This window comes from Rhinolophus sinicus, chromosome 17 (genome assembly GCF_057876585.1).
Source record: "Rhinolophus sinicus isolate RSI-liver-muscle chromosome 17, RSI-T2T, whole genome shotgun sequence".
NCBI classification, from domain to species: domain Eukaryota; kingdom Metazoa; phylum Chordata; class Mammalia; order Chiroptera; family Rhinolophidae; genus Rhinolophus; species Rhinolophus sinicus.
In genome coordinates this window covers 123,051,771-123,064,500 of record NC_142517.1, presented here as the reverse complement: position 1 = coordinate 123,064,500, position 12,730 = coordinate 123,051,771, and positions in this window count along the sequence as shown.

Sequence of the window (12,730 nt, the reverse complement as noted above, 5' to 3'; positions counted from 1 at the left end):
AGCCTGCATGTGTCTCCTGCTCCTTGACACAATAGGCATGGCTCCTATCAAGGTCCCTGGGACTTGTAAGTAAACTAAACCCATGTACATGTTCAGACTCTCAAGTTTCTGGATAGTGTATCCACCTTTCACATCTCATAGCGCATCAGGGTCACAAGACTAGGCTGCCCTCGCCTGGAGGTGACCTGCCCCGGGGGCTATGGGGGACCCACTCCTCCTCCAAGGTCAGGGAGGGCCAGCATCTCACCTATCATGGTCTACCAGCCCCGCTGGGGCACTTGGTGGGGAGCTCTGCCCTGCAGCTTCCCAGGTGCTCACCCCACCTCCTTCCGGAAGTACTTCTCTCCGGGCTGGTGGTGGCCCTGTGGACTTTCTCCAGGGAGGCAGGGCAGATGTCGTGAGCCCCAGCCTTTTGTGATTATGCATGCTTCTCAGCACCCCAAGATATGCATATTTGCATATTTTTCTATATATAGACTAGAGCATTAATAAATTAGGTACATTATAAAGCACATGCAAAATTACATATTAAAGAGGAAGCTATAACAATAAAATAAATATTTTCAAGATAATGTTGTAATTTTACTTGTTAATGGTACCCAATAAAAGCCTTTTCATGTTCTTACTAAAAGATATTAATAATATCATTGTTAGTGAGAGCAAGGTGATTGCAACTGTCAGATCTGATTAACGAGTCACTTCTTTTCCCTTCCTGTGTCTGACAAAGAGCTCCTCCTAGGAGCAGAGTGTCAGCTCTGCCCTTTCTTCTCATGCGCTTGGGTCCGCTTTCTTCGTCTCCTGGTCAGCCCTGGGTAACTCAGTGATGCTTTGGGAGGTGTGTTTGGTGCATGCATGTGCCTGCCTGGGCCTGTGTGGGCCTCACACGTCCCTTGAACAGGGGGTCCCTTCCTTGGGGACCCCTGGGGAGGAGACTGTCCCTACCACATGACCATCCAGCACCCAGCAGGGATGCCTGGTCAGCCTGTACACTAAATTTTAATGAAACGATTCTTTTCTGATTTCAATTTAAAAATACATAGAAATGAAAGGTGTCATACTTTCTTCCAATGCCCCCAGGGTTTTTCTCACATACCCCCATGGAACGTGCACCCACTGATGAAGTAATTAACAGCTGGGATTCTAGAATTGGACTACCTGGGTTCAAATCCCAGCTCTGCCACTGTATTAGTTTTCTAACGCTGTGTAACACATTACCCCAAAACTGAGTGTCTTAGAACCATAATCACAGATCATCTCGCACAGTTTCTGTGGGTCAGGAATTTAGGAGTGGCTTGGACAGGCAATTCTGACTTGGGGTCAGTCATGAGACTGCCATCCGACATCCGCAGGGTTGGGGATTTACTTTCAGGGCATCTCACTCACCCTCATGGTGGGCAAGGTGGCACTGGCTGTGGGCTGGGGCATCTCGTTTCCTCACCATAGGCTGTTGAGAGACCTCCTGGCACCATGAGGGCTTGCCCCAGGGCAAACGGTGCAAGAGGCCAAAGCAGAGCCTGCAAGACCTTTCCTGACCTGGCCTGGGAAGCCACACACTGCCATTTCTGCCATGCTGTGCTGGTCACACAGGCCAGTTCTGGCTTGTTGTGGGAAGAGACACACGTGGGTGAATATAGGAGACAGGGGTCCGTGGGGCCCTCTCTGAGCCTGCCTCCCGCAGCATATACTAGCTGTGTGAATTCAGGGAGAGTTCTCCACTGCACTGTGCCTGGCTGTGCTTGTCTACAAAATGGGGGCAATGATATCCTGGCACTTCTTTATTAAATGGACTAAACTGCACTGCATGGAGGCATAAAATGACTTTGTTTTCTCAGCCCTGTCTTCAGCTGGGCCCTGTCATAACTCGTGTTCATGTCCCTTACGGACATCTCGGGCAGGTCCAGTTCTGCTTATAACTCTGGTCTCACATCCAATTAATCACCTATTTCCTCTGCCCTCAGCCAGCCTGGGCTAGGCCTCTGGGCCCACCGGATGGTGGGGAGGCATGACCTGCATTTCATTCCCCTGCCTTCCCTCTACTAAGATCCTTTCTCCCTGGAGTTGTTGGGTGGGGGGTGTAACAGTCACTTACTGACCAGGTGCTGCTCTGCCTCTCAGCTGTCATTGCCTCTCTGGAGAGGCCATCTGTGTGATGAACGCCCTAATGCCACTCTCTGGGGCATGGGTGCATCCTCCCTTGTAGTTGTCTGAGAGCTGTGTGGCTGCAGAGTTCCCTGACATGGGCAACCCCCATTGTGTGCCCTCCTATGCCACCCCCCACTCCTGCATTCCATCCCAGGGTGGACACCAGCGGTGCTCTCTGCAGCACCCTGGCCAGACCAAATATTGCAGGCTGCTCCTCAGCCAGCTTCTTTCCACCCGACTGTCTCCTACCAGAAATGGGGCACCAGCCTGTACTTCTTGTAGGCACCCCAATTACTGAGAGCTTCGGAGGGTTCAGCACCCCTTTCCCTTGCCCCAAAGCAGGGAAAACTGCCATGCTTGCCCCATACCAACCACCCATCACCTGCCCTTTCTCTAGCTCCATCTCTGCTTACATACTTCAGGGGAAGCTTTCTGACAAGTGTGTCCCCTTGTTAATAAGCCCTGGGAGGGGTTAGTTCTCTGAATGTTTTCTGCTCTGTGTAGAGTACAGAGAACTCGGTGGCCCTTTTCCTCAGTTTCTGTTTACAGGAGCCACCTCTGGGATGATGGGGAGAGTCCCACCAGCCGGGTGCCACCAGAGTGTGAGGGACAGAGAGAGGGAGTGCTCGTTGCACTTGTCCTTATGATGACTTGATGTCACCATCCCCTGGGCCTTTGTGGTCTTCCCACACTCCACAGTTGTCCCCTCCCCGTCCAAGCTCTCACTCTCTGCACCCTGACTGTCTGACTCTCTCTCCTACCCGTCTTCCAGAGTGACGTTCTAAAATCTGACCCTTCTACTGTCTGCTTAAACTGGCACCTTTCAGGTTAGGTACCAGACGCTAAGGATGGGCGTCAAGGCCCCTATGTGGGCCAAGGACAGGGTTAGCTGTCAATGATCTCGAAGGCTCTCCTGCCTGCCCACCGAGGAGCTAGCTGGGACTGGAGGTCCCATCCTGGCCTGAGCAGCTGTGTGGTCTCCTGGCCTGGGAGGGTCCTAGTTCTCTAAAGCTGGCCTGCTCTCAGGTCACCCTACAAAAGGGATGCAACGGGGATCAGTGTGTCTTCCCTGGAGCACAGCCCCGTGTGTGTACCGCTGCACCGGGTTGGATCACGCCTCTCTTAGGAGACCAGAGTCGTCGGGTACTGGCTGCCCATCGGCCTGTGAGTCTGAGCCTACACCCTGCCCTTGCCGTACCTCCCAGTGTTACCTCCAAAAGCCAGTGTCCTCACGCCTCCCTTCTGTGCCTCAGACTTACACACCCACTCCCCTCCAGGCACAGGAACTGCTTGGGTCGTGCTGCTCCCTCTGAGTGGACCGCCCCTCCGTTTCTTCCCTGCACTGTCCCTACAACCATCCGTCCCTAGCTTTGCCTCCTTTCCTCCCCTAAGGACTTACGACAGCTGCAGCAAAGCACTTTCACAGGGTGGTAGGCACGGGACCACAGGGAGCATTTGGCCCCCATCGGAAGGAGCTCCAAGTTAGCAGACAACACTCATAGGTACAGGATGCAAATACAGAGTGTACACAAGGCCCACAGTGGTTCAAGGAAGGAACTGGCTATGCCCGTGGAGAGGGGAGGCTCCCGCCAAGGAGGGGCGCTGGATCTGGTGACTGGAAGCTGTAGTTAATTTTCCTTCCCACCCCCTGTGATTCCTGCTGACATGACCACCGGGCGTCTTGATGGGGTGGGGGGGCAGTGCTTTTCTCAGGCACAATGGCCCAAGCCGGATGCTACAGCTTTCCTAGTATACCCACACACAGATAAGTAAGGCTGGAGCTTTCGAATAAGTCTCTGCTGAACATTACCAGAGAGGGGGAGTAGCAAAATGTAATAATAATAATAATAATAATACAATGAACATTTATTAAGTGCTTACTATGTTCCAGGCAATTCTACATGCTTTATAGATATTAATGTGCCTAATTTTCACATTATTTTATGGACACTGTGATGTGGACACTTATTATCCCCATTGTATAGGTGAGGAAACTGAGGTTCAGAAAGGTTAAGGAACTTGCCCAAAGTCACGTGACTGGTGTAGCAGAACCAGGATATGAACCCAGTTGCTTTGGTTCTGAGCACTCATGTTTCAATTTTTTTAACTTTTTTTTAATGAAAAATTAAAATACATACAGAAATAGAATAATGTAATAAAACCTCCTATACCCTTCACCCAGCTTCAGCAATTGTCAATTGATGGCCAATCTTGTCTCATATAGACTGCCACCCGCTTTACTCCTCCTCTATTTTTTTGAAGTAAATACCAGACATTACGTTATTGCATTCACTAGTATTTCAGAATTTATTAAAAGTTAAGAACTCTTTTTTTTTCTAAACATAGCCACAATACCATCATCTTGCCTTAAAAAAAATTAAAAATAATTGCTTAGTATCATCAAATATGTAATCACTGTTCAAATGTTCAAATGTCTCACAAATACCATATTATCACAGTTCATGTATTTGATTCAAAATGAAAGTAAGATCAATACACTGCTGCTAGATCTACATTTTTTAAGCTTCTTTTAGTCTATGGGTTCCCCCAGCTCTCAACTCTCTTCCTCCTCCCCCTCCTCCTCCTCCTCCTCCTCCTCCTCCTCCCCCTCCTCCCCCTCCTCCCCCTCCTCCCCCTTCCCCCCTCCTCCTCCTCCCCCCTCCCCCTCCTCCCCCTCCTCCCCCTCCCCCTCATCCCCTCCCCCTCCTCCCCCTCCTCCCCCTCCTCCCCCTTCCCCCCTCCTCCTCCTCCCCCCTCCCCCTCCTCCCCCTCCTCCCCCTCCCCCTCCTCCCCTCCCCCTCCTTCCCCTCCTTCCCCTCCTTCCCCTCCCCCTCCCCCTCCTCCCCTCCTCCTCCTCCTCCTCCTCCCCTCCTCCTCCTCCTCCTCCTCCTCCTCCCCCTCCTCCTCCTCCTCCTCCTCCTTCTCCTCCTCCTCCTCCTCCTCCTTCTCTTTCTCCTTCTCTCTCCCTGCAATTTAATTGCTGAAGAAACTAGATTGATTTTCCTCTTAAATTTTCCACTGTCTGAATTTTGTTGGTTGCAATCCCATGGTGTAAATTACTCATTCCTCTGTCCTCTGTCTTTCTGTAAATTAGTAGTTGGATCTTGTTCAGGCCCAGATTAGATGTTTGGCAACACTAGTTCATAGGTCTTCTTCTACAGGAAGGTACATTATACCTAATTACCTCTCATTTTGTGATGATAGCAGTGGTTGGTGCTCGGTACTTAGACCCCTGATTCACTAGTAATTAACATATGGTAATATTCCAAGTCTATCATTCCATCTTCACTGACTTTTATAAAGAGATACGTCTTCTCATCTACTACAGTATATGGTTACCCACTAGTATGATTTATATGGGAGAGGTGGGTGGGATGTTTTATTCTTTCTGTTTACTTACAGTTTTCTAAATAATATGTTTCCTAGTATCCTCCACAGTGATCAATTTGGGAGTTTTGTTTGGTTGGTTTTGTTTTTGCCCTATCATTTTGAACTTGTGGATTTAAGTCTATCTGGTGGTTTTTAATTTATTGTAGTTATTAAGACTAATCATGCTCAAATTAATCCCATCTTTGGCTAGAGGGGCTTCTGAGTCCTTGTGGCCGGGCCTGGCAGTGTGTGGAAGCACCCTTGCTCTGTGATATGACAAGATGTTCCAGGCCCAGCCCTCTCCTATAACCACTACATGCAAAGATCAGTGATGGCCCCCACGTATCTCTCTAGACACCTAAATATTCAGTATATCGTGTTTATTCACCTCCTAATGGAACATAAGGGAGAGTCATGCATTGAAACACAGATCATTCAGCATTTCTCACAGGCGGCAACCCACCTTCCTGTCCTTGCAGCCCCCACCTCCACGCCCACAGCCCCTCCATTATCCCACAGTATACTTGCATCTGTCAAACCCAGAACAATGATTTTCTAAGTCCACTGGATGATTGGGCCCCACAAGCCAGTGGCAGGATCTCCACTCTTCCCTTCTTCCAAATTCCTACCCCTGCCCTTCTCTGGCGCTGCCCATCTCACCATCCCTTTGGGCCACTATCAGCCTTCATTGTGTTCCAAGAAGAGCTATTGTTCACCCTTGACTCCTATGCTTGACCTTGCTGTGTGGCCTGTGAGCCCACTGGGGTTCCCTGTCTGCTGGTCCTCCTTCTCATTACCCCTTCATGGTCAGGTCCAGCCCTTGTCTCTCTGGGAATTGGCCTGCCACTCAGCGGTGTGACCTGACCCTGGCTTTTGACACCTCTTTAGTCTGGTCTTCAGCCACCACCACCCAGATGTTTTCAGGCACCGATTACACCTGACTGTCATGTTTCCTTCTTACGTTCTGCTTCTCTGCAGGGAACCCACTGGCTTGCCCAGCTTTCTGCTGGGACAGGGATGCACCTAGAAGAGGCTGAGCTAACATTCCTGGGAGGAAACTGAGCAAGGCCATTCCTTCTCTTGATGCTGCCAGAGGAAGTGCTGGCGGGGAGGGCTGATGCATCGGATAAGCTGCATGTACAACTTGTGAGCGTTCTCAGCCCTGAGAAACATTGAGCAGGTGGCCCTGCCTGCCAGGGTGTAACCAACACCTGGATTTCCCAGATGCATTTGAAAATGACGTGTGTATGTGCGTACATATACATAGATGCTTATATATGCATACAATATTTCTAAAAGAATGCATAAAATGTTGGTAACATTTGTTGCCTCCAGGAAAGAGATTTGCTGACTGATGGAGGGAATGGGAAGACTGATAGGATGAGGCGAACTTTTTATTATCAACACTTTCACAGTGTTTCATTTTTCTACCATGTGAACTTTACTTCTTTCCATTGGAAGAGATTCTGTTTTTTTTTGTTCTGGAGATGCAAATTTTATCAATAAAAAAAGATGGCAATGACATTCTTAGTCTCAACTGATATCAGCTAATTTACACAGACTAAATGCAAATTAGGGTGGCCCTAGGGTTGGTTATTTAGTGGTTCAACAATGTGACCAAAGACCAGGTCCTTTCCCTCCTTCTACGTTGCCCCTCAGCGTGTGAACTCTGTTCTCAAACTTCCTAACCTCACAGCTCCAACACGGGTAAATGATAAAACAGGACAACACCCAGAGGCGAAGAGCAGTCATGTCTTCCTTGGGTCTCATTTTAGGAGGAAAGAAACCGGTGTACACATAATGCAATATATACATAGATGATATATTATAGAATTTTACACTTGAAACCTGTGTGGTTTTGTTGACGATTGTCACCCCAATAAATTTTAATACAAAGAAAAGAAAAAGAAAGAAACCTTTCCCCAAAGCTGTCTTGCAGATATATCTCATTGTCTAGATAATGTCAAATGTCCATGTCCAAACCAATCAGTGGCAAGGGAAAAAAGGGACCACTGCTCCTCAACCCATCAGGCCCAACCAGCCCTCCTGAAAACAATTATCCTTATAACAACCCTCCTGCGATCCAGAAACAAAATTCATAGATAACATCATTTACCTATAAATATACATTTCAAACGGGAATCCAAGTGATGCTTCAGCTGTAATGTAAAGGAGAAAGTAAAAGTGATTTATAATAAATGAATGTATCTTTTAATAAGCACATGCACAGGCAGCATATTCTATAGGATGTAATGAAGACGTGAGATGCTGGCGGCCTCACATGGAAATGCCAAGGCTGCGACCACCATACGTGCGAACAGAAGCAGGAGGGGACTCAGCAGCACAAGGCCATTGCCACCGCCAGCACCACTTTCCAAAATGGTGACCCACTCTTGACAAAGTTTCAAAAAAAACACAGTATAATTGTCCCTTGATTTATGTAGTAGTTACTTCCCTAGGAAAGTCACGGTATATTAAAAACATGCAAAAAAAATACTTAAAGTTTATATGTCAAATGGAATGAAGCTTAGGCTTAGAAACGGGGTTTTCACCTGCATGAATGTCTCATGGGACATCAGAAAGTCCAGTGAGGCCATTCTCTCAAAAAGCACTGCCCCCCATGCTATAAGATAGCACCCCTAGACCCCACTCACTTGATGTCTATAGTAGGGGCCTTCCCCCCAAAAGCCAAAGCCCCCACCAATTTCCAGAACATACTTAAGGATGTAAGGAATGGTACTGCCCCCTTTGAGAACTACTGACTACCACCCAGCTCTCCTGACCATGTAACTTCACACAGCTCGGTGGCTGCCTGAAAAAAATTGGGGTTCTATAGGAACTGCAGAAGGTAACTGTAAGTTGAATAGGTAATCGGCAGTCTGCTAATCACAAGTAACGTTTGGACATATTTGCATCTAGCTTTTCCTATATATCCTTATTTTTAAATACAAATAAGAATAGTTGATTTACCAAATGGGCACAGACAAGAAATGCCTTTATTTTTCCTCCCATTGCTATTTTTCAGCTCTGCTCTGTCTGTGCTCCTTTCCTCAGCTCGTCCGGACAGTCCCACAGGTTTTCAGTAACATTGAGCTATCATGATGGGAGTAGTATTTTCAAGCATGGAAAGCATATCCTTGTCTATGCTAAGAGTCAGTCTAGCAAACAAAAGCCTTTTCCCTCCCCTGTAGCACAAGAGGAGGGGTGGACCCCATCTCTCACTCCCTCTCCACCCTCCACATCCCTCCCTTCCTGCTCCTGACTCTTCCAAGTTCAGAGTGGGGGAGGTGACAGTCTTGGAGGATTGATGGTGGGTGATCTATTACACACATCATCTCTGTCTTGGGCCTCCATGGTAGGTTTTGAGGAGCCCCCTCCCCACGGGATCTCTGCAGTCCACAGGCAGTTCACCCAGCAGATCACCCCTCACAGCCTTTTCCTGGGGAACACCATCCCCCCAGCACACAGGCCTCTCGAGTGGACTTATTCTAAGACAGCATAAGCCCAAGTTCCAGGAGGTCCATTTAGCTCCTGAGAAATGCATGCATCTCTGCCTTGCCTAACAGTGGAAGTGCAGCTTCCCAATGACTGTCCCCCACCTTCTCACCTAACATTATGGCTGTTCCATGTCAGTGTCCCACCTTGAAACTTCTCCATCGGGGAAGCAAAAGCCCTTCTCTACTCATCTTTAACCCCAAATTCTCAAGGATGCTTGCCATCCTGTCCACAAAATTTCCTCACTGGGCCAGTTACCCTGGTGCCCTGGGGCAAGCATTCAGCTTAGGAGGTAAGTCATTTTCTCCTTGTAGGCACCCCACAATCCACACACTATCCTCTTGGAGCCCCTTTGCTTGGCTTGGTTGTGAACCCCCAATCTCATCCTGCCTGAAGAAAAGGGGCAAACTCTATGATTAACTTCAGTGACTCTCTTTAAGTTTTTAATCTTCTGTCTCCTTTAAGCTTGGGGAAGAAGTAAAGGTTGGGAAATTACAGAAAAAGCTAACATTCTCCTAGATGACCCCCACCCTCAATCCAGATCTTTTCCCTTGAAATTGGGTATGTATAGATCCATACACACACATACATACATATGTATACCTATTAAAAAGGATATGTATATATGTCCTCAAAAATATATATATTATTACTTTGGTGGTTTTGTTATTTACACAAATGGTATCTTGCTGTATGCATTATTCTGCAATTTGGTTTTCCCAGTGTCACACGGGGTGTCATGCTGGGTGTCATGCAGAGTCTCTAGTCCACTCCCCACATAAGAACGCAGGACATGGTGAGGCCAAAAAGGAACACCCACGGAGCCATAGATAGGGGAGTCATACCACTATATTCTCGCTGGTGGCTGGGTTGGAGACACAGGAAGCAGGAGCCACGCGATCTGCAACCTGCTGTCCACTTTTCTACCAGCCAAACAACCCCACTTGCTAACTGCAATCCTCTCTTGCTATCTCAGCCACCATCTTCTTGCTAGCCCCATCTTTCTCTCTCTGCTAGCGTAGCCACAGCAGTTATATTAGTGGCCAATGGCTCACTGGTTACAGCTGACGGCCAACTTTCCACGTGAGGCCAAGAGCCTGGAAACTGCACTCCTGGCTCTTTCCCCACATTCCACCCCTCCAGTGTCTTGCGTCACAATCTATGCGACAAGTGTCTTCCACAAGGGGCCCTGTGTGAGGAGCCTGGAGGTGAATGCAATATCCTGGATACAGCCAGGGTTTCTCAGGGCACCACTAGTCCTTCTGGGCATGGCCAGACTTTCTGGGCTTCTTAGGGTACCACCAGTCTCCCCGGGCACAGCCAGAGCCTCTCAGAGCACTGCCACTCTCTCTGGGCACAGCCACACTTCCTGGACACAGCCAGGGCTCTCAGGGCACTGCCACTCTCTCTGGGCACAGCCACACTTCCTGGACACAGCCAGGGCTCTCAGGGCACTGCCACTCTCTCTGGGCCTCTCAGGGTACTGTGCTGGAACAATAGTGTCTCACACTCAAGGTACTTACATATATATTCTCGATGGTGGCTAGTTGAGACACAAAAGCAAACATCCACCGGTTCCACCACATGGTGGTATGTTCCTAAGCCAACAGCCAAGTGGTCCACTAAATTAGGGATGGAAGGCAATTCCCCATAGTCCACAGTCATTCACCAGGTCTGTGAGCCTCACAATTTGTGCCCTCTCCGCAGGGCGAGGGCTCCAAGTCCTCCCCAACCTGGGGGTGAGGGCCTCAGCAAGCACTTCCCAGCCCTGTGCAACGACCTTTGCTTTCTCCGGACTATGCTGGTTGGGGAACCGTCCACGTCTTCCCACCCCTCCACGGGGTCCAGCTCTCCAGCAACTGCGCCTCCTGGTCTTCCTGAGACTGAGTGTTCATACGCACAAACTGCTCCACCGCCCTTCGGAGAGCTTTGGCCGGCACCGTACCCTGCTTGCTGTGCCATGTGTCACGCGGGGTGTCATGCTGGGTGTCATGTGGGGTCTCTGGTCCCACTCCCCACATAAGAACGCAGGACATGGTGAGGCCAAAAAGGAGCACCCACGGAGCCATAGATAGGGGAGTCATACTACTATATTCTCGCTGGTGGCTGGGTTGGAGACACAGGAAGCAGGAGCCACACGATCTGCAACCTGCCGTCCGCTTTTCTACCAGCCAACCAACCTCACTTGCTAGCTGCAATCCGCCGTGCTAACTGCAATCCACTCTTGCTAGCTCAGCCACTATGTTCTTGCTAGCCCTCATTTCCTGCTAGCATAGCCATGGCAGTTATATTAGTGGCCAATGGCTCAGTGGTTACAGCTGACGGCCAACTAGCCACAGCTGATGGCCATCCAATCACAGTTGATGGCCATTTACTATCTGAGCCAGCACCTTTCCACGTGAGGCCAAGAGCCTAGAAACTGCACTCCTGGCTCTGTCCCCACACCCACACAATGCGTTGGACATCTTTTAGGCCCCATCTCACATTCTATTGGCCTTCCATTTGCACAACAGTTGCTGTGGCAACCAGCTGCTCCCAGGTGTAGCCTGACAACTTCACCTCAGCTGCACCTCGTTAGCCTTCCTTTCTGCCTCAGGCATTCTGGTGCACTGGTAAACCTAGAAGGGCCAAGGAATTAAGCTTCCCTAGGGCAATCCTTGACCACTGGGAGATGGGAGCCAGTGAATCAATATTCCACACTTCCATGTCTCAGGCACTCAGTTCTATGGAATATTGTGCGTGGTTCTCAGGGGGTCCCCAAATAAACTGCATCCCAATTGCCACAGCCATTATCAGCTTAATAACACACCCCTGGATTGGCTTTCCCTACTTCTCCATTTCATTCTTTTCAGTCCCCCAACTCCCGATCCCAGAAATTACTTCCCAAGATAAATTTCCTGAATGGAACCCCTTGTCTCAGGTTTTTGGTGGAACTCAAGCTGAAACACTAAATTAAAAATATTGTTTGAAATAAATCTGTATTGACCTGCTTTAGTGGTTCTCAAAACATTGCCTGGGGACTCAGTCCCTGAGACCATTTCTGGGGGTCCACAATATCAAAACTATTTCCATAATCACACTAAGAGGTTATTTGTCGTTTTCACTCTTACTTTCACACAACTCTACAGTGATGTTTTCAACTACATTGTATGCAAAAGTGCAATAATGTGAATATAGAAGCAGACATGAGTAACCAGCTGTTACCAGGTTACTTTAACCAGAAGTTAATGAGATTTGCCAAAAAAAAAAGTGAAAACAACACCATTCTTCTCATTGTGGATGAAAAAGGGGTTCTACAGAAAATAACCTCCAGGGTGATCTGATCATAAATTCCTAACTGAGGAGGTCACAGTGGGTACTCACACCTCAGGCACACAACTTCTTTAGTGAAAGGTTTATCTTTGCCTTAAGCCAGCCCTGTCCTGTTGTTCTTGTGCATCTAAGTTCACACACCTTTGAAATGCCAGAGTAATCCTCTTTTTCAGATACCTGGGAGGAAAAACCACCCTCCAGGGAGCACATAATCTTGTTAACTATCCTATAATCCAGTCTCTACCTTGTTTTCCTCCACCTTCATTTAATCTTCTTTAAATTCCCTCCTTAATTCCAAATACATAAAAGAAACTGAAAACTGTCATTCTAGGAAGCATTTTCTCAGTCTGTTTAGACCTTGTTTCCAGGTGTAACCTCTGTTTGGCTCAAATAAATTTTTATAAAAATCCTC